This window comes from Pristiophorus japonicus, chromosome 3 (assembly GCF_044704955.1).
Source record: "Pristiophorus japonicus isolate sPriJap1 chromosome 3, sPriJap1.hap1, whole genome shotgun sequence".
Taxonomy (NCBI): Eukaryota; Metazoa; Chordata; class Chondrichthyes; family Pristiophoridae; genus Pristiophorus; species Pristiophorus japonicus.
This window is the reverse complement of record NC_091979.1, coordinates 326,101,801-326,123,291: the sequence shown is the minus strand read 5'-3', so window position 1 is coordinate 326,123,291 and position 21,491 is coordinate 326,101,801. Positions and strand designations below refer to the sequence as shown.

The window sequence follows — 21,491 nt, the reverse complement described above, 5'->3', positions numbered from 1 at the left end:
CGTCCCATGTACATGTTACCACAAGGAACATTTTGAAGCAGACTTCTAAAGCACAGTGTCCAAAATGGTTTATGGATTCAGAGGTAAAGTGCAGAGCACAGGTAAGTTATTCAATTAAGGACTCTCCTTCAGTTAACATTTCTTTAGCTGGTCAAATGAAGATCATCAGTCAATTAATTATGTTTTCCCATGAAGGCAGGATAACATTTAATGATTATGCATTTTCTAAGTAAAAGCCCATGTGATTCAGGGCGAAGTGGCAAATTGGATCCAAATTTGGCTCAGAGGCAGGAAGCAAAGGGTAATGTTTGATGGGTGTTTTTGTGACTGGAAGGATATTTCCAGTGGGGTTTCACAGATTTCAGTGCCAGATCCATTGCTTTTTATGGTATTTATCAATGATCGAAACTTGAATATAGGTGTTATGATTACGAAGTTTTCAGGTGTTATTAAAATAGGCAGTGTGGTTGATAATGAAGAGGAAAGCTGGAGACTCCAGGAAGATGTCAATCAACTGATAAGGGGGTAGAGCAGTGGCAAATGGAATTTAATCCAGAGATGTGAGAGATCGCGCATTTGTGGAGGGCTAACAATGAAAGGGAATACACATCAACTGGTATGACATTGAGAAGTGTAGAGGAACAAAGGTAACTGGGATTGCTTGTCCACAGATCCCTGAAGGTAGCTGGCCCGTTGGAAAAGTTGGTTAAGAAGTCATATGGAATGGTTGCATTTGTTAAAGCACATGGGATTGGGGGTAGTGTGCTGAAATGGATTGAGAACTGGTTGTCAGACAGGAAGCAAAGAGTAGGAGTAAATGGGGACTTTTCAGAATGGCAGGCAGTGGCTAGTGGGGTACCGCAAGGTTCTGTGCTGGGGCCCCAGCTGTTTATACTGTACATTAATGATTTAGACGAGGGGATTAAATGTAGCATCTCCAAATTTGCGGATGACACTAAGTTGGGTGGCAGTGTGAGCTGCAAGGAGGGTTCTATGAGGCTGCAGAGCGACTTGGATAGTTTAGGTGAGTGGGCAAATGCATGGCAGATGAAGTATAATGTGGATAAATGTGAGGTTATCCACTTTGTTGGTAAAAACAGAGAGACAGACTATTATCTGAATGGTGACAGATTAGGAAAAGGGCAGGTGCAAAGAGACCTGGGTGTCGTGGTACATCAGTCATTGAAGGTTGGCATGCAGGTACAGCAGGCGGTTAAGAAAGCAAATGGCATGTTGGCCTTCATAGCGAGGGGATTTGAGTACAAGGGCAGGGAGGTGTTGCTACAATTGTACAGGGCCTTGGTGAGGCCACACCTGGAGTATTGTGTACAGTTTTGGTCTCCTAACCAGAGGAAGGACATTCTTGCTATTGAGGGAGTGCATCGAAGGTTCACCAGACTGATTCCCGGGATGGCGGGACTGACCTATCAAGAAAGACTGGATCAACTGGGCTTGTATTCACTGGAGTTCAGAAGAATGAGAGGGGACCTCATAGAAACGTTTAAAATTTGACGGGTTTAGACAGGTTAGATGCAGGAAGAATGTTCCCAATGTTGGGGAAGACCAGAACCAGGGGACACAGTCTGAGGATAAGGGGGAAGCCATTTAGGACCGAGATGAGGAGGAATTTCTTCACCCAGAGAGTGGTGAACCTGTGGAATTCTCTACCACAGAAAGTTGTTGAGGCCAATTCACTAAATATATTCAAAAAGGAGTTAGATGAAGTCCTTACTACTAGGGGAATCAAGGGGTATGGTGAGAAATCAGGAATGGGGTACTGAAGTTGCATGTCCAGCTATGAACGCATTGAATGGCGGTGCAGGCTAGAAGGGCCGAATGGCCTACTCCTGCACATATTTTCTATGTTTCTATGTTTCTATTGGCAGAAGCAAGGAACAGAACAGCAAGTGGGTTATGCTAGAACTGTATAAAATTCTGGTTAGGCCACAGCTGGAGTACTGTGTGCAGTTCTGGTCACCGCATTGAAGGAAGAACGTGAATACGCTGGAGAGAGTACAGAGGATATTTACGTAGATGTTGCCGGGAGTGGAGCAACTTTGCTATGAGGACAGATTGGATAGGATGGGTTTGTTTTCCTTGGAACAGAGGAGGCTGATGGGCGACAGCATTGAGGTGTATAAAAATAGGAGGGGCCTAGATATTGTTGATTAAAAGGGTCTATTTCACATAGTGGAGTGGTCAACAACCAGGCTGCATAATTTCAAAGTAATTAGTGTAAGGGTTAAAGGGGATTTGAAGTGAACATTCTGCATGCAGATGTTTGTGGGGGTCTCAAACTCACTGCCTGAAAGTGTGGTGCAGGCAGAAACCCTCAGCACATTTAACAAGTTCTTAGATGTGCACATGAAATGCAATAAGGTGCAGGGGTACACACCTAAAACTGGGCATTTGTTGGCCGGTGCAGATACGATGGGCTTAAATGACTCCTTCCATGCTGTAAACCTCTATGATTATATAATTATCGGTTAGGATTACTTTCATGATGCAAAACGTGGCAATCAGATAATTAATGGTGTTTCCAGTGAAGAAGTGTTCGTGCAAGCTGGGGCTCGAACTGAGGAAGCTGAGATAAAACATCTTATGAGGCTGCTGTTCGGTGTACGGGGAGCGTTGTCTCGAACGGTGGCATTTTGCAGCCCAGTGAAGGGCGGAAAACCGCTGTTTGATGCTGCATTCTCCGCTTTCCGCCGGCAGCGGCTGATTGGAGAGTGTGGGAGCGGAAGTTAGGGCTTGTCCCGCCCTCACTCACTCTGGAGCTAGGGAAGAGCGATTAGTCGATGGGTTTGTTTGTGGCTTTAATTTTCTGTTGTGAAGCGTGGTGGCGTGGCAGGATCCTTTAATAATCTCTCATAGCTGACCTGAATGCACGGAATGTGCAGCTTTGAGATATGGTTTCTCCAGCGACAGGGCTGGAAACGGGAGGGAGTGAGAGACACTGTGTAGAATTTGAGTGTGAACACAACTGCAGAGAGAAATCAGCAAATGGACCAGCATCGTGAGACACTGCACTCTGTTAATATTGAACCACTAATATGAATGATTTAATTTTATCTAATCATTAATTGAACACGTTTGCATAATGATTCCACCCGGTTTCGAACCGGGGACCTTTCGCTTGTGAGGCTAGCATAATAACCACTACACTACGGAAACGCTGTGACATTAACATTGTTGGGAACATAACCAGAGCTTTAACCTCAACAGCTGGACTACACTTCTGGAGCTTGTGTCACGAGAATAGAATGACGGTGCGATATTTAGCAAGGTTGTGAGTGTGGCAGGAATTGATCCCGTGTTTCTCTGCCTTTATACATACGAACAGGAGTGGCCATTCCTCAGCAAGTGGTTAGAATCTGGAATACACTGCTCCAAAGGGCGGTAGATTCAGACTCAATCTTATCTTTCAAAACGGAGTTGGATAAGTCTCCGAATGAAAAAAATTGCACAGCTGTGGGCAAATGACAGGGGAGTGAGACTTGTTGAGAATTGGCATGGGCTCGACGGGCTGCAACCATTCCCTTATTCTTTGATTCTATAAGTTAATGGCACATTTAATAGTGTGCGTGTCAGCAGAATATTGAAAGGGACATGGATTCAGTCGGCAAACGAGAGGTATCTGATTCAGAAGATTCGGGTGCACGAAAATTCGGGTTTAATGACTTTAAAAGCATCATTTTTGTTTTGTGAAGATTCGGTCAGAGAAATGTTTGGGAAAATAATTTTTTGCTGAAAAGGGCTCAGCACTTCATCTTCTTTTTGGCTATTAGGGCCACACTTCTTTTCGATGGTATTCTTCCAGAATGTACATTTTCTTTTCTGTTTCACAATAACCAGTCCCTTGCACTACAGTCTATCTCACTGTTTCCAACGTCCCATGTACATGTTACCAGCAAGGAACATTTTGAAGCAGACTTCTAAAGCACAGAGCCCAAAATGGTTTATTGATTCATAGGTAAAGTGCAGAGCACAGATAAGTTATTCAATTAAGGACTCTCCTTCAGTTAACATTTCTTTAGTTTTGCAAATGAAGATCATCAAGTCAATTAATGATGTTTTCCCATGAAGGCAGGATAACATTTAATGATTATGCATTTTCTAAGTAAAAGCCCATGTGATTCAGGGCGAAGTGGCATATTGGATCCAAATTTGGCTCAGAGGCAGGAAGCAAAAGGTAATGTTTGATGGGTGTTTTTGTGACTGGAAGGATGTTTCCAGTGGGGTTCCGCAGTTTTCAGTGCCAGATCCATTGCTTTTTATGGTATTTATCAATGATCTAAACTTGAATATAGGTGTTATGATTACGAAGTTTTCAGGTGTTATTAAAATAGCAGTGCGGTTGATAATGAAGAAGAAAGCTGGAGACTCCAGGAAGATATCAATCAACTGATAAGGGGGTAGAGCAGTGGCAAATGGAATTTAATCCAGAGATGTGAGAGATCGCGCATTTGTGGAGGGCTAACAAGGAAAGGGAATGCACATCAACTGGTATGACATTGAGAAGTGTTGAGGAACAAAGGTAACTGGGATTGCTTGTCCACAGATCCCTGAAGGTAGCTGGCCAGTTGCAAAAGTTGGTTAAGAAGTCATATGGAATGGTTGCATTTATTGGCAGAAGCAAGGAACAGAACAGCAAGTGGGTTATGCTAGACCTGTATAAAATTCTGGTTAGGCCACAGCTGGAGTACAGCGTGCAGTTCTGGTCACCGCATTGAAGGAAGAACATGAATAAGCTAGAGTGGGAACAGAGGAGATTTACGTAGATGTTACAGGGAGTGGAGCAACTTTGCTAGGAGGACAGATTGATTCGGATGGGTTTGTTTTCCTTGGAACAGAGGAGGCTGATGGGCGACAGCATTGAGGTGTATAAAAATAAGAGCGGCCTAGATAAGGTTGATTAAAAGGGTCTATTTCACAGAGTGGAGTGGTCAACAACCAGGCTGCATAATTTAAAAGTAATTAGTGTCAGGTTTAAAGGGGATTTGAGGTGAACATTCTGCATGCAGATGTTTGTGAGGGTCTCAAACTCACTGCCTGAAAGTGTGGTGCAGGCAGAAACCCTCACCACATTTAACAAGTTCTTAGATGTGCACATGAAATGCAATAAGGTGCAAGGGTATACGCCTAAAACTCGGCATTTGTTGGCCGGTGCAGATACGATGGGCTTAAATGACTCCTTCCATGCTGTAAACCTCTATGATTATATAATTATCGGTTAGGATTACTTTCATGAGGCAAAACGTGGCAATCAGAAAATTAATGGTGTTTCCAGTGAAGAAGTGTTTGTGCAAGCTGGGGCTCGAACTCAGGAAGCTGAGATGAAGCATCTTATGCTACGGGGAGCGTTGTCTCGAACAGTGGCATTTTGCAGCCCAATGAAGCGCGGTAAACCGCTGTTTGATGCTGCATTCTCCGCTTCCCGTCGGCAGCGGCTGATTGGAGAGTGTTGGAGCAGAAGTTAGGTCCTCTCCCGCCCTCACTCACTCTGGAGCTGGGGAATAGTGATTAGTCGATGGGTTTGTTTGTGGCTATAATTTTCTGTTGTGAAGCGTGGCGGCGTGACAGGATCCTTTAATAATCTCTCACAGCTGACCTGAATGCACGGAATGTGCAGCTTTGAGATATGGTTTCTCCAGCGTCAGGGCTGGAAACGGGAGTGAGTGAGAGACACTGTGTAGAATTTGAGTGTGAACAGAACTGCAGAGAGAAATCAGCAAACGGAACAGCATCGTGAGACACTGCACTCTGTTAATATTGAACCACTAATATGAATTATTTAATTTTTTCTAATCATTAATTGAACACGTTTGCATAATGCTTTCGCCCGGTTTCGAACCGGGGACATTTCGCGTGTTTGGCGAACGTGAAAACCATTACACTACGGAAACGCTGTGGAAGTAACACTGTTGGGAACATAACCAGAGCTTTAACCTCAACACCTGGACTACACTTCTGGAGCTTGTGTCACGAGAATAGAATGACGGTGCTATATTTAGCAAGGTTGTGAGTGAGGCAGGAATTGATCCCGTGTTTCTCTGCCTTTATGCATAGGAACAGGAGTGGCCATTCCTCAGCAAGTAGTTAGAATCTGGAATACATTGCTCTAAAGGGCGGTGGAGTCAGACTCAATCTTATCTTTCAAAACGGAGTTGGATAAGTATCCGAATGAAAAAAATTGCACAGCTGTGGGTAAATGACAGGGAAGTGAGACTTGTTGAGAGTTGGCATGGGCTCGACGGGCTGCAACCATTCCCTTATTCATTGATTCTATAAGTTAGTGGCACATTTAATAGTGTGCATGTCAGCAGAATATTGAAAGGGACATGGATTCAGTCGGCACAACGAGAGGCATCTGATTCAGAAGATTCGGGTGCACGAAAATTCGGGTTTAATGACTTTAAAAGCATCATTTTTGTTTTGTGAAGATTCGGTCAGGGAAAAGATTGGGAAAATAATTTTTTACTGAAAAGGGCTCAGCACTTCATCTTCTTTTTGGCTGTTAGGGTCACACTTCTTTTCGATGGTATTCTTCCAGAATGTATATTTTCTTTGCTGTTTCACAATAACCAGTCCCTTGCACTACAGTCTATCTCACTGTTTCCAACGTCTCATGTACATGTTACCAGCAATGAACATTTTGAAGCAGACTTCTAAAGCACAGTGTCCAAAATGGTTTATGGATTCAGAGGTAAAGTGCAGAGCACAGATAAGTTATTCAATCAAGGACTCTCTTTCAGTTAACATTTCTTCAGTTGTGCAAATGAAGATCATCAGTCAATTAATGATGTTTTCCCATGAAGGCAGGATAACATTTAATGATTCTGCATTTTCTAAGTAAAAGCCCATGTGATTCATGGCGAAGTGGCACATTGGATCCAAATTTGTCTCAGAGGCAGGAAGCAAAGGGTAATGTTTGATGGGTGTTTTTGTGACTGGAAGGATGTTTCCAGTGGGGTTCCACAGTTTTCAGTGCCAGATCCATTGCTTTTTATGGTATTTATCAATGATCTAAACTTGAATATAAGTGTTATGATTACGAAGTTTTCAGGTGTTATTAAAATAGGCAGTGTGGTTGATAATGAAGAAGAAAGCTGGAGACTCCAGGAAGATATCAATCAACTGATAAGGGGGTAGAGCAGTGGCAAATTGAATTTAAACCAGAGATGTGAGAGATCGCGCATTTGTGGAGGGCTAACAAGGAAAGGGAATACACATCAACTGGTATGACATTGAGAAGTGTAGAGGAACAAAGGTAACTGGGATTGCTTGTCCACAGATCCCTGAAGGTAGCTGGCCAGTTGGAAAAGTTGGTTAAGAAGTCATATGGAATGGTTGCATTTATTGGCAGAAGCAAGGAACAGAACAGCAAGTGGGTTATGCTAGAACTGTATAAAATTCTGGTTAGGCCACAGCTGGAGTACTGCGTGCAGTTCTGTTCACCGCATTGATGGAAGAACGTGAATACGCTGGAGAGGGTGTAGAGGAGATTTACGTAGATGTTGCCGGGAGTGGAGCAACATTGCTATGAGGACAGATAGGATAGGATGGGTTTGTTTTCCTTGGAACAGAGGAGGCTGATGAGCGACAGCATTGAGGTGTATAAAAATAGGAGGGGCCTAGATATTGTTGATTAAAAGGGTCTATTTCACATAGTGGAGTGGTCAACAACCAGGCTGTATAATTTAAAAGTAATTAGTGTAATGGTTAAAGGGGATTTGAAGTGAACATTCTGCATGCAGATGTTTGTGGGGGTCTCAAACTCACTGCCTGAAAGTGTGGTGCAGGCAGAAACCCTCACCACATTTAACCAGTTCATAGATGTGCACATGAAATGCAATAAGGTGCAGGGGTACACACCTAAAACTGGGCATTTGTTGGCCGGTGCAGATACGATGGGCTTAAATGACTCCTTCCATGCTGTAAACCTCTATGATTATATAATTATCGGTTAGGATTACTTTCATGATGCAAAACGTGGCAATCAGATAATTAATGGTGTTTCCAGTGAAGAAGTGTTCGTGCAAGCTGGGGCTCGAACTCAGGAAGCTGAGATGAAGCATCTTATGAGGCTGCTGTTTGGTGTACGGAGAGCGTTGTCTCGAACGGTGGCATTTTGCAACCCAGTGAAGGGCGGTAAACCGCTGTTTGATGCTGCATTCTCCGCTTTCCGCCGGCAGCCGCTGATTGGAGAGTGTGGGAGCGGAAGTTAGGGCTTGTCCCACCCTCACTCACTCTGGAGCTGCGGAAGAGCGATTAGTCGATGGGTTTGTTTGTGGCTTTAATTTTCTGTTGTGAAGCGTGGCGGTGTGGCAGGATCCTTTAATAATCTCTCACAGCTGACCTGAATGCACGGAATGTGCAGCTTTGAGATATGGTTTCTCCAGCGTCAGGGCTGGAAACGGGAGGGAGTGAGAGACACTGTGTAGAATTTGAGTGTGTACAGAACTGTAGAGAGAAAACAGTAAATGGAACAGCATCGTGAGACACTGCACTCTGTTAATATTGAACCACTAATATGAATGATTTAATTTTATCTAATCATTAATTGAACACGTTTGCATAATGTTTCCGCCCGGTTTCGAACCGGGGACCTTTCGCGTGTGAGGCGAACGTGATAACCACTACACTACGGAAACGCTGTGGCAGTAACATTGTTGGGAACATAACCAGAGCTTTAACCTCAACAGCTGGACTACACTTTTGGAGCTTGTGTCACGAGAATAGAATGACGGTGCTATATTTCGCAAGGTTGTGAGTGAGGCAGGAATTGATCCCGTGCTTCTCTGCCTTTATACATAGGAGCAGGAGTGGCCATTCCTCAGCAAGTAGTTAGAATCTGGAATACATTGCTCTAAAGGGCGGTGGAGTCAGACTCAATCTTATCTTTCAAAACGAAGCTGGATAAGTATCCGAATGAAAAAAATTGCACAGCTGTGGGTAAGTGACAGGGGAGTGAGACTTGTTGAGAGTTGGCATGGGCTCGACGGGCTGCATCCATTCCCTTATTCTTTGATTCTATAAGTTAGTGGCACATTTAATAGTGTGCATGTCAGCAGAATATTGAAAGGGACATGGATTCAGTCGGCACAACGAGAGGCATCTGATTCAGAAGATTCGGGTGCACGAAAATTCGGGTTTAATGACTTTAAAAGCATCATTTTTGTTTTGTGAAGATTCGGTCAGAGAAATGTTTGGGAAAATAATTTTTTGCTGAAAAGGGCTCAGCACTTCATCTTCTTTTTGGCTGTTAGGGTCACACTTCTTTTCGATGGTATTCTTCCAGAATGTATATTTTCTTTGCTGTTTCACAATAACCAGTCCCTTGCACTACAGTCTATCTCACTGTTTCCAACGTCTCATGTACATGTTACCAGCAATGAACATGTTGAAGCACACTTCTAAAGCACAGTGTCCAAAATGGTTTATGGATTCAGAGGTAAAGTGCAGAGCACAGATAAGTTATTCAATCAAGGACTCTCTTTCAGTTAACATTTCTTTAGTTGTGCAAATGAAGATCATCAGTCAATTAATGATGTTTTCCCATGAAGGCAGGATAACATTTAATGATTATGCATTTTCTAAGTAAAAGCCCATGTGATTCAGGGCGAAGTGGCACATTGGATCCAAATTTGTCTCAGAGGCAGGAAGCAAAGGGGAATGTTTGATGGGTGTTTTTGTGACTGGAAGTATGTTTCCAGTGGGGTTCCGCAGTTTTCAGTGCCAGATCCATTGCTTTTTATGGTATTTATCAATGATCTAAACTTGAATATAGGTGTTATGATGACGAAGTTTTCAGGTGTTATTAAAATAGGCAGTGGGTTGATAATGAAGAAGAAAGCTCCTGACTCCAGGAAGATATCAATCAACTGATAAGGGGGTAGAGCAGTGGCAAATGGAATTTAATCCAGAGATGTGAGAGATCGCGCATTTGTGGAGGGCTAACAAGGAAAGGGAATACACATCAACTGGTATGACATTGAGAAGTGTAGAGGAACAAAGGTAACTGGGATTGCTTGTCCACAGATCCCTGAAGGTAGCTGGTCAGTTGGAAAAGTTGGTTAAGAAGTCATATGGAATGGTTGCATTTATTGGCAGAAGCAAGGAACAGAACAGCAAGTGGGTTTTGCTAGAACTGTATAAAATTCTGGTTAGGCCACAGCTGGAGTACTGCGTGCAGTTCTAGTCACCGCATTGAAGGAAGGACGTGAATACGCTGGAGAGGGTACAGAGGAGATTTACGTAGATGTTGCCGGGAGTGGAGCAACTTTGCTATGAGGACAGATTGGATAGGATGGGTTTGTTTTCCTTGGAACAGAGGAGGCTGATGGGCGACAGCATTAAGGTGTAAATAAAAAGGAGGGGCCTAGATATTGTTGATTAAAAGGGTCTATTTCACATAGTGGAGTGGTCAACAACCAGGCTGCATAATTTAAAAGTAATTAGTGTAAGGGTTAAAGGGGATTTGAAGTGAACATTCTGCATGCAGATGTTTGTGGGGGTCTCAAACTCACTGCCTGAAAGTGTGGTGCAGGCAGAAACCCTCACCACATTTAACAAGTACTGAGATGTGCACATGAAATGCAATAAGGTGCAGGGGTACACACCTAAAACTGGGCATTTGTTGGCCGGTGCAGATACGATGGGCTTAAATGACTCCTTCCATGCTGTAAACCTCTATGATTATATAATTATCGGTTAGGATTACTTTCATGATGCAAAACGTGGCAATCAGATAATTAATGGTGTTTCCAGTGAAGAAGTGTTCGTGCAAGCTGGGGCTCGAACTCAGGAAGGTGAGATGAAGCATCTTATGAGGCTGCTGTTTGGTGTACGGGGAGCGTTGTCTCGAACGGTGGCATTTTGCAGCCCAGTGAAGGGCGGTAAACCGCTGTTTGATGCTGCATTCTCCGCTTTCCGCCGGCAGCCGCTGATTGGAGAGTGTGGGAGCGGAAGTTAGGGCTTGTCCCGCCCTCACTCACTCTGGAGCTGCGGAAGAGCGATAAGTCGATGGGTTTGTTTGTGGCTTTAATTTTCTGTTGTGAAGCGTGGTGGCGTGGCAGGATCCTTAAATAATCTCTCACAGCTGAGCTGAATGCACAGAATGTGCAGCTTTGAGATATGGTTTCTCCAGCGTCAGGGCTGGAAACGGGAGGGAGTGAGAGACACTGTGTAGAATGTGAGTGTGAACAGAGCTGCAGAGAGAAATCAGCAAATGGACCAGCATCGTGAGACACTGCACTCTGTTAATATTGAACCACTAATCTGAATGATTTAATTTTATCTAATCATTAATTGAACACGTTTGCATAATGTTTCCGCCCGGTTTCGAACCGGGGACCTTACGCGTGTGAGGCGAACGTGATAACCACTACACTACGGAAACGCTGTGGCAGTAACATTGTTGGGAGCATAACCAGAGCTTTAACCTCAACAGCTGGACTACACTTTTGGAGCTTGTGTCACGAGAATAGAATGACGGTGCTATATTTCGCAAGGTTGTGAGTGAGGCAGGAATTGATCCCGTGTTTCTCTGCCTTTATACATAGGAACAGGAGTGGCCATTCCTCAGCCAGTGGTTAGAATCTGGAATACACTGCTCTAAAGGCAGGTGGAGTCAGACTCAATCTTATCTTTCAAAACGGAGTTGGATAAGTATCCGAATGAAAAAAATTGCACGGCTGTGGGTAAATGACAGGGGGGTGAGACTTGTTGAGAGTTTGCAAGGGCTCGACGGGCTGCAACCATTCCCTTATTCTTTGATTCTATAAGTTAGTGGCACATTTAATAGTGTGCATGTCAGCAGAATATTGAAAGGGACATGGATGCAGTCGGCACAACGAGAAGCATCTGATTCAGAAGATTCGGGTGCACGGCAATTCGGGTTTAATGACTTTAAAAGCATCATTTTTGTTTTGTGAAGATTCGGTCAGAGAAATGTTAGGGAAAATAATTTTTTGCTGAAAAGGGCTCAGCACTTCATCTTCTTTTTGGCTGCTTGGGTCACACTTCTTTTCGATGGTATTCTTCCAGAATGTATATTTTCTTTGCTGTTTCACAATAACCAGTCCCTTGCACTGCAGTCTATCTCACTGTTTCCAACGTTTCATGTACATGTTACCAGCAATGAACATTTTGAAGCAGACTTCTAAAGCACAGTGTCAAAAATGTTTTATGGATTCAGAGGTAAAGTGCAGAGCACAGATAAGTTATTCAATTAAGGACTCTCCTTCAGTTAACATTTCTTTAGTTGTGCAAATGAAGATCATCAGTCAAATAATGATGTTTTCCCATGAAGGCAGGATAACATTTAATGATTATGCATTTTCTAAGTAAAAGCCCATGTGATTCAGGGCGAAGTGGCAAATTGGATCCAAATTTGGCTCAGAGGCAGGAAGGAAAGGCTAATGTTTGATGGGTGTTTTTGTGACTGGAAGGATGTTTCCAGTTGGGTTCCGCAGTTTTCAGTGCCAGATCCATTGCTTTTTATGGTATTTATCAATGATCTAAACTTGAATATAGGTGTTATGATTCCGAAATTTTCAGGTGTTATTAAAATCGGCAGTGGGTTGATAATGAAGAAGAAAGCTGGAGACTCCAGGAAGATATCAATCAACTGATAAGGGGGTAGAGCAGTGGCAAATGGAATTTAATCCAGAGATGTGAGAGATCGCGCATTTGTGGAGGGTTAACAAGGAAAGGGAATACACATCAACTGGTATGACATTGAGAAGTGTAGAGGAACAAAGGTAACTGGGATTGCATGTCCACAGATCCCTGAAGGTAGCTGGCAAGTTGGAAAAGTTGGTAAAGAAGTCATATGGAATGGTTGCATTTATTGGCAGAAGCAAGGAACAGAACAGCAAGTGGCTTAAGCTAGAACTGTATAAAAGTCTGTTTGGGCCACAGCTGGAGTACTGCGTGCAGTTCTGGTCACCGCATTGAAGGAAGAACGTGAATACGCTGGAGAGGGTACAGAGGAGATTTACATAGATGTTGCCGGAAGTGGAGCAACTTTGCTATGAGGACAGATTGGATAGGATGGGTTTGTTTTCCTTAGAACAGAGGAAGCTGATGGGCGACAGCATTGAGGTGTATAAAAATAGGAGGGGCCTAGATATTTTTGATTAGAAGTGTCTATTTCACATAGCGGAGTGGTCAACAACCAGGCTGCATAATTTAAAAGTAATTAGTGTAAGGGTTAAAGGGGATTTGAAGTGAACATTCTGCATGCAGATGTTTGTGGGGGTCTCAAACTCACTGCCTGAAAGTGTGGTGCAGGCAGAAACCCTCACCACATTTAACAAGTACTGAGATGTGCACATGAAATGCAATAAGGTGCAGGGGTACACACCTAAAACTGGGCATTTGTTGGCCGGTGCAGATACGATGGGATTAAATGACTCCTTCCATGCTGTAAATCTCTATGATTATATAATTATCAGTTAGGATTACTTTCATGATGCAAAACGTGGCAATCAGATAATTAATGGTGTTTCCAGTGAAGAAGTGTTCGTGCAAGCTCGGGTTCGAACTCACGAAGCTGAGATGAAGCATCTTATGAGGCTGCTGTTCGGTGCACGGGGAGCGTTGTTTCGAACGGTGGCATTTTGCAGCCCAGTGAAGGGCGGTAAACCGCTGTTTGATGCTGCATTTTCCGCTTTCCGCCGGCAGCGGTTGATTGGAGAGTGTGGGAGCGGAAGTTAGGGCTTGTCCCGCCCTCACTCACTCTGGAGCTGGGGAAGAGCGATTAGTCGATGGGTTTGTTTGTGGCTTTAATTTTCTGTTGTGAAGCGTGGCGGTGTGGCAGGATCCTTTAATAATCTCTCACAGCTGACCTGAATGCACGGAATGTGCAGCTTTGAGATATGGTTTCTCCAGCGTCAGGGCTGGAAACGGGAGGGAGTGAGAGACACTGTGTAGAATTTGAGTGTGTACAGAACTGTAGAGAGAAAACAGTAAATGGAACAGCATCGTGAGACACTGCACTCTGTTAATATTGAACCACTAATATGAATGATTTAATTTTATCTAATCATTAATTGAACACGTTTGCATAATGTTTCCGCCCGGTTTCGAACCGGGGACCTTTCGCGTGTGAGGCGAACGTGATAACCACTACACTACGGAAACGCTGTGGCAGTAACATTGTTGGGAACATAACCAGAGCTTTAACCTCAACAGCTGGACTACACTTTTGGAGCTTGTGTCACGAGAATAGAATGACGGTGCTATATTTCGCAAGGTTGTGAGTGAGGCAGGAATTGATCCCGTGCTTCTCTGCCTTTATACATAGGAGCAGGAGTGGCCATTCCTCAGCAAGTAGTTAGAATCTGGAATACATTGCTCTAAAGGGCGGTGGAGTCAGACTCAATCTTATCTTTCAAAACGAAGCTGGATAAGTATCCGAATGAAAAAAATTGCACAGCTGTGGGTAAGTGACAGGGGAGTGAGACTTGTTGAGAGTTGGCATGGGCTCGACGGGCTGCATCCATTCCCTTATTCTTTGATTCTATAAGTTAGTGGCACATTTAATAGTGTGCATGTCAGCAGAATATTGAAAGGGACATGGATTCAGTCGGCACAACGAGAGGCATCTGATTCAGAAGATTCGGGTGCACGAAAATTCGGGTTTAATGACTTTAAAAGCATCATTTTTGTTTTGTGAAGATTCGGTCAGAGAAATGTTTGGGAAAATAATTTTTTGCTGAAAAGGGCTCAGCACTTCATCTTCTTTTTGGCTGTTAGGGTCACACTTCTTTTCGATGGTATTCTTCCAGAATGTATATTTTCTTTGCTGTTTCACAATAACCAGTCCCTTGCACTACAGTCTATCTCACTGTTTCCAACGTCTCATGTACATGTTACCAGCAATGAACATGTTGAAGCACACTTCTAAAGCACAGTGTCCAAAATGGTTTATGGATTCAGAGGTAAAGTGCAGAGCACAGATAAGTTATTCAATCAAGGACTCTCTTTCAGTTAACATTTCTTTAGTTGTGCAAATGAAGATCATCAGTCAATTAATGATGTTTTCCCATGAAGGCAGGATAACATTTAATGATTATGCATTTTCTAAGTAAAAGCCCATGTGATTCAGGGCGAAGTGGCACATTGGATCCAAATTTGTCTCAGAGGCAGGAAGCAAAGGGGAATGTTTGATGGGTGTTTTTGTGACTGGAAGTATGTTTCCAGTGGGGTTCCGCAGTTTTCAGTGCCAGATCCATTGCTTTTTATGGTATTTATCAATGATCTAAACTTGAATATAGGTGTTATGATGACGAAGTTTTCAGGTGTTATTAAAATAGGCAGTGGGTTGATAATGAAGAAGAAAGCTCCTGACTCCAGGAAGATATCAATCAACTGATAAGGGGGTAGAGCAGTGGCAAATGGAATTTAATCCAGAGATGTGAGAGATCGCGCATTTGTGGAGGGCTAACAAGGAAAGGGAATACACATCAACTGGTATGACATTGAGAAGTGTAGAGGAACAAAGGTAACTGGGATTGCTTGTCCACAGATCCCTGAAGGTAGCTGGTCAGTTGGAAAAGTTGGTTAAGAAGTCATATGGAATGGTTGCATTTATTGGCAGAAGCAAGGAACAGAACAGCAAGTGGGTTTTGCTAGAACTGTATAAAATTCTGGTTAGGCCACAGCTGGAGTACTGCGTGCAGTTCTAGTCACCGCATTGAAGGAAGGACGTGAATACGCTGGAGAGGGTACAGAGGAGATTTACGTAGATGTTGCCGGGAGTGGAGCAACTTTGCTATGAGGACAGATTGGATAGGATGGGTTTGTTTTCCTTGGAACAGAGGAGGCTGATGGGCGACAGCATTAAGGTGTAAATAAAAAGGAGGGGCCTAGATATTGTTGATTAAAAGGGTCTATTTCACATAGTGGAGTGGTCAACAACCAGGCTGCATAATTTAAAAGTAATTAGTGTAAGGGTTAAAGGGGATTTGAAGTGAACATTCTGCATGCAGATGTTTGTGGGGGTCTCAAACTCACTGCCTGAAAGTGTGGTGCAGGCAGAAACCCTCACCACATTTAACAAGTACTGAGATGTGCACATGAAATGCAATAAGGTGCAGGGGTACACACCTAAAACTGGGCATTTGTTGGCCGGTGCAGATACGATGGGCTTAAATGACTCCTTCCATGCTGTAAACCTCTATGATTATATAATTATCGGTTAGGATTACTTTCATGATGCAAAACGTGGCAATCAGATAATTAATGGTGTTTCCAGTGAAGAAGTGTTCGTGCAAGCTGGGGCTCGAACTCAGGAAGCTGAGATGAAGCATCTTATGAGGCTGCTGTTTGGTGTACGGGGAGCGTTGTCTCGAACGGTGGCATTTTGCAGCCCAGTGAAGGGCGGTAAACCGCTGTTTGATGCTGCATTCTCCGCTTTCCGCCGGCAGCCGCTGATTGGAGAGTGTGGGAGCGGAAGTTAGGGCTTGTCCCGCCCTCACTCACTCTGGAGCTGCGGAAGAGCGATAAGTCGATGGGTTTGTTTGTGGCTTTAATTTTCTGTTGTGAAGCGTGGTGGCGTGGCAGGATCCTTAAATAATCTCTCACAGCTGAGCTGAATGCACAGAATGTGCAGCTTTGAGATATGGTTTCTCCAGCGTCAGGGCTGGAAACGGGAGGGAGTGAGAGACACTGTGTAGAATGTGAGTGTGAACAGAGCTGCAGAGAGAAATCAGCAAATGGACCAGCATCGTGAGACACTGCACTCTGTTAATATTGAACCACTAATCTGAATGATTTAATTTTATCTAATCATTAATTGAACACGTTTGCATAATGTTTCCGCCCGGTTTCGAACCGGGGACCTTACGCGTGTGAGGCGAACGTGATAACCACTACACTACGGAAACGCTGTGGCAGTAACATTGTTGGGAGCATAACCAGAGCTTTAACCTCAACAGCTGGACTACACTTTTGGAGCTTGTGTCACGAGAATAGAATGACGGTGCTATATTTCGCAAGGTTGTGAGTGAGGCAGGAATTGATCCCGTGTTTCTCTGCCTTTATACATAGGAACAGGAGTGGCCATTCCTCAGCCAGTGGTTAGAATCTGGAATACACTGCTCTAAAGGCAGGTGGAGTCAGACTCAATCTTATCTTTCAAAACGGAGTTGGATAAGTATCCGAATGAAAAAAATTGCACGGCTGTGGGTAAATGACAGGGGGGTGAGACTTGTTGAGAGTTTGCAAGGGCTCGACGGGCTGCAACCATTCCCTTATTCTTTGATTCTATAAGTTAGTGGCACATTTAATAGTGTGCATGTCAGCAGAATATTGAAAGGGACATGGATGCAGTCGGCACAACGAGAAGCATCTGATTCAGAAGATTCGGGTGCACGGCAATTCGGGTTTAATGACTTTAAAAGCATCATTTTTGTTTTGTGAAGATTCGGTCAGAGAAATGTTAGGGAAAATAATTTTTTGCTGAAAAGGGCTCAGCACTTCATCTTCTTTTTGGCTGCTTGGGTCACACTTCTTTTCGATGGTATTCTTCCAGAATGTATATTTTCCTTGCTGTTTCACAATAACCAGTCCCTTGCACTGCAGTCTATCTCACTGTTTCCAACGTTTCATGTACATGTTACCAGCAATGAACATTTTGAAGCAGACTTCTAAAGCACAGTGTCAAAAATGTTTTATGGATTCAGAGGTAAAGTGCAGAGCACAGATAAGTTATTCAATTAAGGACTCTCCTTCAGTTAACATTTCTTTAGTTGTGCAAATGAAGATCATCAGTCAAATAATGATGTTTTCCCATGAAGGCAGGATAACATTTAATGATTATGCATTTTCTAAGTAAAAGCCCATGTGATTCAGGGCGAAGTGGCAAATTGGATCCAAATTTGGCTCAGAGGCAGGAAGGAAAGGCTAATGTTTGATGGGTGTTTTTGTGACTGGAAGGATGTTTCCAGTTGGGTTCCGCAGTTTTCAGTGCCAGATCCATTGCTTTTTATGGTATTTATCAATGATCTAAACTTGAATATAGGTGTTATGATTCCGAAATTTTCAGGTGTTATTAAAATCGGCAGTGGGTTGATAATGAAGAAGAAAGCTGGAGACTCCAGGAAGATATCAATCAACTGATAAGGGGGTAGAGCAGTGGCAAATGGAATTTAATCCAGAGATGTGAGAGATCGCGCATTTGTGGAGGGTTAACAAGGAAAGGGAATACACATCAACTGGTATGACATTGAGAAGTGTAGAGGAACAAAGGTAACTGGGATTGCATGTCCACAGATCCCTGAAGGTAGCTGGCAAGTTGGAAAAGTTGGTAAAGAAGTCATATGGAATGGTTGCATTTATTGGCAGAAGCAAGGAACAGAACAGCAAGTGGCTTAAGCTAGAACTGTATAAAAGTCTGTTTGGGCCACAGCTGGAGTACTGCGTGCAGTTCTGGTCACCGCATTGAAGGAAGAACGTGAATACGCTGGAGAGGGTACAGAGGAGATTTACATAGATGTTGCCGGAAGTGGAGCAACTTTGCTATGAGGACAGATTGGATAGGATGGGTTTGTTTTCCTTAGAACAGAGGAAGCTGATGGGCGACAGCATTGAGGTGTATAAAAATAGGAGGGGCCTAGATATTTTTGATTAGAAGTGTCTATTTCACATAGCGGAGTGGTCAACAACCAGGCTGCATAATTTAAAAGTAATTAGTGTAAGGGTTAAAGGGGATTTGAAGTGAACATTCTGCATGCAGATGTTTGTGGGGGTCTCAAACTCACTGCCTGAAAGTGTGGTGCAGGCAGAAACCCTCACCACATTTAACAAGTACTGAGATGTGCACATGAAATGCAATAAGGTGCAGGGGTACACACCTAAAACTGGGCATTTGTTGGCCGGTGCAGATACGATGGGATTAAATGACTCCTTCCATGCTGTAAATCTCTATGATTATATAATTATCAGTTAGGATTACTTTCATGATGCAAAACGTGGCAATCAGATAATTAATGGTGTTTCCAGTGAAGAAGTGTTCGTGCAAGCTCGGGTTCGAACTCACGAAGCTGAGATGAAGCATCTTATGAGGCTGCTGTTCGGTGCACGGGGAGCGTTGTTTCGAACGGTGGCATTTTGCAGCCCAGTGAAGGGCGGTAAACCGCTGTTTGATGCTGCATTTTCCGCTTTCCGCCGGCAGCGGTTGATTGGAGAGTGTGGGAGCGGAAGTTAGGGCTTGTCCCGCCCTCACTCACTCTGGAGCTGGGGAAGAGCGATTAGTCGATGGGTTTGTTTGTGGCTTTAATTTTCTGTTGTGAAGCGTGGCGGTGTGGCAGGATCCTTTAATAATCTCTCACAGCTGACCTGAATGCACGGAATGTGCAGCTTTGAGATATGGTTTCTCCAGCGTCAGGGCTGGAAACGGGAGGGAGTGAGAGACACTGTGTAGAATTTGAGTGTGTACAGAACTGTAGAGAGAAAACAGTAAATGGAACAGCATCGTGAGACACTGCACTCTGTTAATATTGAACCACTAATATGAATGATTTAATTTTATCTAATCATTAATTGAACACGTTTGCATAATGTTTCCGCCCGGTTTCGAACCGGGGACCTTTCGCGTGTGAGGCGAACGTGATAACCACTACACTACGGAAACGCTGTGGCAGTAACATTGTTGGGAACATAACCAGAGCTTTAACCTCAACAGCTGGACTACACTTTTGGAGCTTGTGTCACGAGAATAGAATGACGGTGCTATATTTCGCAAGGTTGTGAGTGAGGCAGGAATTGATCCCGTGCTTCTCTGCCTTTATACATAGGAGCAGGAGTGGCCATTCCTCAGCAAGTAGTTAGAATCTGGAATACATTGCTCTAAAGGGCGGTGGAGTCAGACTCAATCTTATCTTTCAAAACGAAGCTGGATAAGTATCCGAATGAAAAAAATTGCACAGCTGTGGGTAAGTGACAGGGGAGTGAGACTTGTTGAGAGTTGGCATGGGCTCGACGGGCTGCATCCATTCCCTTATTCTTTGATTCTATAAGTTAGTGGCACATTTAATAGTGTGCATGTCAGCAGAATATTGAAAGGGACATGGATTCAGTCGGCACAACGAGAGGCATCTGATTCAGAAGATTCGGGTGCACGAAAATTCGGGTTTAATGACTTTAAAAGCATCATTTTTGTTTTGTGAAGATTCGGTCAGAGAAATGTTTGGGAAAATAATTTTTTGCTGAAAAGGGCTCAGCACTTCATCTTCTTTTTGGCTGTTAGGGTCACACTTCTTTTCGATGGTATTCTTCCAGAATGTATATTTTCTTTGCTGTTTCACAATAACCAGTCCCTTGCACTACAGTCTATCTCACTGTTTCCAACGTCTCATGTACATGTTACCAGCAATGAACATGTTGAAGCACACTTCTAAAGCACAGTGTCCAAAATGGTTTATGGATTCAGAGGTAAAGTGCAGAGCACAGATAAGTTATTCAATCAAGGACTCTCTTTCAGTTAACATTTCTTTAGTTGTGCAAATGAAGATCATCAGTCAATTAATGATGTTTTCCCATGAAGGCAGGATAACATTTAATGATTATGCATTTTCTAAGTAAAAGCCCATGTGATTCAGGGCGAAGTGGCACATTGGATCCAAATTTGTCTCAGAGGCAGGAAGCAAAGGGGAATGTTTGATGGGTGTTTTTGTGACTGGAAGTATGTTTCCAGTGGGGTTCCGCAGTTTTCAGTGCCAGATCCATTGCTTTTTATGGTATTTATCAATGATCTAAACTTGAATATAGGTGTTATGATGACGAAGTTTTCAGGTGTTATTAAAATAGGCAGTGGGTTGATAATGAAGAAGAAAGCTCCTGACTCCAGGAAGATATCAATCAACTGATAAGGGGGTAGAGCAGTGGCAAATGGAATTTAATCCAGAGATGTGAGAGATCGCGCATTTGTGGAGGGCTAACAAGGAAAGGGAATACACATCAACTGGTATGACATTGAGAAGTGTAGAGGAACAAAGGTAACTGGGATTGCTTGTCCACAGATCCCTGAAGGTAGCTGGTCAGTTGGAAAAGTTGGTTAAGAAGTCATATGGAATGGTTGCATTTATTGGCAGAAGCAAGGAACAGAACAGCAAGTGGGTTTTGCTAGAACTGTATAAAATTCTGGTTAGGCCACAGCTGGAGTACTGCGTGCAGTTCTAGTCACCGCATTGAAGGAAGGACGTGAATACGCTGGAGAGGGTACAGAGGAGATTTACGTAGATGTTGCCGGGAGTGGAGCAACTTTGCTATGAGGACAGATTGGATAGGATGGGTTTGTTTTCCTTGGAACAGAGGAGGCTGATGGGCGACAGCATTAAGGTGTAAATAAAAAGGAGGGGCCTAGATATTGTTGATTAAAAGGGTCTATTTCACATAGTGGAGTGGTCAACAACCAGGCTGCATAATTTAAAAGTAATTAGTGTAAGGGTTAAAGGGGATTTGAAGTGAACATTCTGCATGCA

At 43.4% G+C, this 21,491-nt stretch overlaps 5 non-coding genes across 5 annotated transcripts; all 5 read right to left on the bottom strand.

Moving 5' to 3' along the window:
- Window positions 1-8,581: 8,581 nt before the first annotated feature.
- trnav-cac (transfer RNA valine (anticodon CAC)) lies at window positions 8,582-8,654 on the bottom strand. Its single transcript has one exon. It is a non-coding gene; the product is annotated as a tRNA-Val (tRNA).
- Window positions 8,655-11,328: 2,674 nt separating this feature from the next.
- trnav-cac (transfer RNA valine (anticodon CAC)) lies at window positions 11,329-11,401 on the bottom strand. The gene has a single exon. It is a non-coding gene; the product is annotated as a tRNA-Val (tRNA).
- Window positions 11,402-14,075: 2,674 nt separating this feature from the next.
- trnav-cac (transfer RNA valine (anticodon CAC)) lies at window positions 14,076-14,148 on the bottom strand. The gene has a single exon. It is a non-coding gene; the product is annotated as a tRNA-Val (tRNA).
- Window positions 14,149-16,822: 2,674 nt separating this feature from the next.
- Window positions 16,823-16,895, bottom strand: trnav-cac (transfer RNA valine (anticodon CAC)). Its single transcript has one exon. It is a non-coding gene; the product is annotated as a tRNA-Val (tRNA).
- Window positions 16,896-19,569: 2,674 nt separating this feature from the next.
- trnav-cac (transfer RNA valine (anticodon CAC)) lies at window positions 19,570-19,642 on the bottom strand. Its single transcript has one exon. It is a non-coding gene; the product is annotated as a tRNA-Val (tRNA).
- Between the last annotated feature and the right edge of the window lie 1,849 nt (window positions 19,643-21,491).